We start from the raw sequence: 6000 nt of genomic DNA, 5'->3' as shown, positions 1-6000 counted from the left end.
ATGACATAGATAAAGATGATACAAGGCCTTGCATGAGTAAAGATTGCCCTTCAAACCAGAAAGCTTAACAGTATATTAACTTACTGCAGGCGTTTCTTCTACCTGGATTGAAAAACTGGTATTCATTGAAAAATCTCCATTTGCAAAGGACACTGGGACCACCCATAATTCAAGGCTATCTCCTCTCTCTCATCCTGACTGTGTGTCAGCAGTGTTGGATATTAGCCAAAGCCTTTCCAATCCCAGCATCAGCACCACTTCAAGTGGGCCATTGACTCGCAACTCAAACCTCATATCTATAGCCTGTGTGTCTAAAGTTCACAGTGGACAATGGAAAATCTAGAAAAAAGATTTTTTTTTTTTTTTTTGCTGTTGTTTCAAGGTTGGTTAGGACGAAAAGGGCAAGTCTTCCTTGCTCTGGCAAGCAGACCAACATCTCTGTCTGTGCAGAGTCCTCTTATAATTTCACACCATCCCTATGGCAGGCAGGCTCATAACAACAATACTGTTGTTGGGCAAGCCAAGCTCACCAGCACCCAAGAGAGTCTCCAGGAACTTACAGATGGGCACGACTGGGGAGGAGATAGTGTTAGAGATGGAACATTCAAAACAGAACAGAACACCGTGAGCAGGCCCGACTCAAAGGAAAGTATATTCTATCAGAGTCAGAGCCACCTTTTAGCTATGTGGTTCTCGACCTGGGAAAGATCCTTCCCAGAAGGGCAGTTTCCTTAATGAGTTGCTTCACCCCAGATTCCAACAGAGAAACACTGGAAGAAGGGCTTAGCCTAAAATGGATGCTAACACAGGGCATTGGTCTATCACTCACTTCTCTCTCTCTCTCTCTCTCTCTCTCTCTCTCTCTCTCTCTCTCTCTCTCTCTCTCTATGCATCTATGCATCTATCTATCATCTATCTATCATCTATCTATCTATCATCTATCTATCTATCTATCTATCTATCTATCAGCTGTTTGTCTCTATCACATATCTATTATTTATCAATCAATCAATCAATCAATCATCTATCTATCATCTGTCTCTGTCATATACCTATCTATCATTTATCAATCAATCAATCAAACAATCATATATCTGTATCTATCACCTATTATATCTATCATTTATAAATCAATCATATCTATCTATTGTCTATCTCTATCTATCTATCACCTATTATATCTATCATTTATAAATCAATCATATCTATCTATTGTCTATCTCTATCTATCTATCACCTATTATATCTATCATTTATAAATCAATCATATCTATCTATTGTCTATCTCTATCACCTTTTATATCTATCATTTATAAATCAATCATATCTATCTATTGTCTATCTCTATCTATCACCTATTATATCTATCATTTATAAATCAATCATATCTATCTATTGTCTATCTCTATCTATCACCTATTATATCTATCATTTATAAATCAATCATATCTATCTATTGTCTATCTCTATCTATCTATCACCTATTATATCTATCATTTATAAATCAATCATATCTATCTATTGTCTATCTCTATCACCTATTATATCTATCATTTATAAATCAATCATATCTATCTATTGTCTATCTCTATCTATCTATCACCTATTATATCTATCATTTATAAATCAATCATATCTATCTATTGTCTATCTCTATCTATCTATCACCTATTATATCTATCATTTATAAATCAATCATATCTATCTATTGTCTATCTCTATCTATCTATCACCTATTATATCTATCATTTATAAATCAATCATATCTATTGTCTATCTCTATCATATCTATAATCTATCCATCTACCTATCATCTATCTATTTATTTATCATCATAATCTAAAATGTAATGCTTTATATTGGAGTACAATATGAAATAAAAGACTTTTTGTCTCCCAAAGAAAAATACCATCTGAAAATGAGGAGACATTTTACCACACTAGCAGTCGCCTGGGAAGCCGAGACATAAAAAGGAAGAATCTTCGAAGCCTTTCTGAGGGATCTGCTACCCTCAGAAGTGGATGATCAGGTAGAGGATGGGTAGTGTTTGGGAATGGGTAGCTGGAGTGGGCAATGATGCAAACATAGGTGTGTCAGCCTGGGATTCAGAGAGCCCAGTGCCGCTGGGGTGAGATAAGAAGTCGAGCCTGTTGCCCCCTTGGGTTGGGGATAACAGGATGAAGGCTATGCAATTCTATAGGAATGTGGGGTTTATCCTGGTGCTGGGATTGTGGTTTAAATCAATGGTGACAGAAACCCATGTCAGCACTGTGCCACAGTATTTAGAACCTTACTAACACCAGTATTGTCTTTGCCTTTACCTACTGGCCAGAAAATATGCTAAGAGAAGCCTAGGACATGGTCCTTCTTTGTTACGACTTACGATAGGGTTATGGAGTATTCCTATGGGCTGAGTGGGCCTCTCTTACTAGCTTGGCCTGGTCACAGCAGATACCAACAGCTGCCAGGTGAAGAAGGATTTGTGTGGACAGAGACTGCACAGTGTCTTCATAGCATCTGGGAGGCTGAAATCACAGGAAAGAGACTGGCTAAGGCTGAAGACTGTATCATCAGACTTTCCTGGATGTAACTCCAAGTTCACCATCTGTTCACTCTACAGCTAAGAGTAAGCCAGCCTCAGCTTCCTCACCTAGAGATGAGAGTAATGACAAGATAGCCGTCTATGGGGCTTCATGAAGTATACACAAGAAGAGCCCAGTACTTAGTAAGTGTTGAAAGGTATATGGAACTTAACATTGGAGGAGCTATTGGGGAGTAAACAAAATAAGATACCCTGATTATACTATAGATTTTTTTTTCTCATTGTGATGTCACAGGAACACAGGACAGGAGATGATCCTGACTCTAAGTGGCATTGCTGAGTCCGGCTGCATGAAGAAGCTAGGAGGAGGAGGAGGGACATAGAGAATTCTTCTGCAGAGGGGGTTCCCTGGGCCTGTGCTTTCCTTTCCACAGCCACCAGATGTCAGTGCTGACAGGAGTTGCTCCAGGGTGTTAGTTCCAGAATGCACTCAGGTCCTCATTGAGCAGATAAAGCAAGCGTCTTTCTTGCAGGTGACCATATTCAAATTTGTCAGAGTATGTGATGCTTTTCCGGGCAGTAGACCAGAAGACCACACCAACAGAACTCTGAACTGAATTTTCCAAATATGTGGTAGGAAAGCATTTGGCTTTTTAAAATCCGCAACATTACTCCCTGAAGAACCTGCCTCTAAAAGATGAACCTTGGAAAGCCATGAGTTCTGGAAACTGAAAGGTCCTCAAGTTCTTGGTGTTCATTGCATGGAAAATTATTGATAGGCTATCAGCTATTGGTCAGCAAATGCTTGGAACTAAAGCTTTAAACTTGTGACTTGTGAACTGTTGCTTAGAGTGAAAGCATATGCACGTAACGAAGAGTTGTCAAACTGGAGTTTTCATGTGTGTGACTTCAGATCCTTTCATTTAAATGTGCGATCTGGGGTCCATTAACCTCCAGACCCACAGATGAGTTAGCTTCCAGGGGTAGAGTAGGCCACAGCAGGGGGACACCTGCTTTAGATATAGACAAGGTTTAAATAGAGACTTTACCTCGAATAAACTATGTATCCTCTAAGCCTCCACTTTCTCGTAGGTAAGTAAATAAATTAAGGTCTATTTACAGGCTTCTTTGTGAGATGTTGACATATTTAAGGCTTTTAGCACATTCTTCCCTCTTCTGTATGTGAAGTTTTTATGCTATACAGAACAAGAGAACATTATAACTTAACTAAACAAGGGTATTTCTGATGTGCAAGGAAGACTGAGTACCAAAAACATAGGCCAGAAACACGTAGGCATGGGATAGGCCTACTGTGTAGTCTGTGTGTCATGATGCTTGGGGCAGCATACTGGATTAACTACCTCATAGAGATGTGGAGGGATGAAAACAGACCTGGCCCATAGTGTTGTCCCTTGGATGCCCTGTCTCACCCTCCGCGTGTAATCACCGCATGGATATCATTGCTACATTGTTTTCCCTGATAGGATCTGTGCTTGTCTAACAAGCAGTATTGATGAGTTAGTGCATAGTTATCATGAGCCTGGAACTGGTAGACCAGATGGTTTGCCTAGATGATTATCACTAGGGAATCTTGGGTGATGGGGACATCTGGAGTGTTGACACCAGGAACCTAGGATTGCTTCATTGGAGCTTAGGTAAGGTGGGCTGTTTGTTTTGTTTTTGTTTGCTTGTTTGCACACCAGCTTTTCTGAGTGTTGATCCCTGTTCTCTTGTGATGTGTTTCTGCATAATCTTCCTCACCAGAGCATTAACCCCCTGGACCTGTCTTGCTTGTAGTACTAAATTACCCACTTCCACAGACTGATGTGGCTTTAGAGCCGGGGAGCACAATGGTGACGATTTGCTGCCATCCTGTGGTGGCACTGCTTCCTCTGCAGACATAGCCCTGGGTGACGAAACTCAGGAAGGCAACACTTTAGCGTGGACACGTGTGCTAACTGTGGGAAACGTCTGTTGGGCCCCTGAGCTTTCGGAAGTGGTGTAACCACACAGAGTCCTGTGCCCAGACTGCTGTATAGTGTTCTGCCTAATCTCAGCCCTAATAAAGTTCTAATTTTTTTTTTCATCACTGTAGGTGCTGGGCATGAACCAAAGTGTGGTACAGAGATGTGAGGCCATGCGTGCAGGTAATACAGTGTGTAGAGAGAGGAGACTGTGGCTGGAGAGATGGCTTGGTGGGTGAAAACATTTGCTGTCAAGCTGGATGATTTGACTACCTGGAACCTAGATGGTGGGAGGAGAGATCTGACTCTCATAAGCTGTCCTCTGACCTCCACACATATCCTTTCCAATGGACAGATGATAGATAGATAGATAGATAGATAGATAGATAGATAGATAAAATTTCAAAAGAAAACAAAGCTCTGATGTGTGTCTGGAGCTTCAGGCTACACAGCCCGAGCACGGATGTAACTACCAGGAGCGACTCCTTGCCTCGGGAGCTCACGGCGAACACTGGGTGGGAACAGACTGTGAGCAGAAGCTGATGGGTAAGGGAGTTTTTCATTCTCCAAAGATGGACCCTTGATGTTCCTCTGCACAGTGGGATTCGGGTTGGAGATGCCGTCTCTGCCTTCCCATCAGGACAGGAAACCAATGGTTACTGGCTTTCTTCCCAACTATATCAAAGCTTTCCTTGATCTTGGAGAAGACTCCTGCTAACTTTATGTGGGGCCACCTCTCTCCTCACTTAGGTTTTCATGAGGAAAGAACCAGACAGGATGCAGGCGTGGCGTGAGCCAGAGCTAGAAGTTGGGGCCAAGACCCTTCAGCATCTGACTTCTAGGGTGGCCCATCTCTCTCTCCAGTGAGGGCTTTTACCCTTTTATCTTATGGGGCCTCTGAAGGGCAGGAAGTCCTGGGTGACCGGCTGGCACAGGCTGCAATTTCAAGGCGGGGAAATCTACGTGGAATAAATTATAGAGGCAAAACTCAGCGAGACAGAAAAGGCTTGAAGGGTTTGAGTTTCATAGATGAATAAATCTCCAGGGGAGAAATAGGAAGCAGGGGATGAGCTTTTGAAAAACTTGCATGAAAAAGAACCCCAGAGAAGAATTCTCTACTGCCAGGCCTTGATTTTTTTTTCTATAACGCTGACATAATATTTGAGGGCGAGCTGATGTAATTTTCTCTTTTACTTGTCAGAATACTCTCAGCCAAGCCAGCCAAGGCTACTTATTTGCCTGGAAAAAATTGGAATAATTACAGTAGAGAGAAATTGACAGTACTCAGGTTTTTGGTTCTCACAATAGGATCTCGTCTCAAGGCAAGAGGCTTGAGAGCATATATTACAAAGGAGTCCCATTTGCTAAATTCCCTCATTTCCCTCCTTTCTTATCATAAGCCAGACCGCAGGGTTCTTATGCAAAAGGAGAAGTGGGTAATGCCAAACCCAGTCTTGCCAGCTGTGGGCACGGCTGGAGAAAGAAAGGTTGACA

The sequence above is a fragment of the Mus caroli genome, unplaced genomic scaffold, assembly GCF_978045245.1.
Source record: "Mus caroli unplaced genomic scaffold, Mus_caroli_1 scaffold_16, whole genome shotgun sequence".
NCBI lineage: Eukaryota > Metazoa > Chordata > Mammalia > Rodentia > Muridae > Mus > Mus caroli.
The sequence above is the reverse complement of the archived record's forward strand: the minus strand, read 5'-3'. Positions refer to the sequence as shown.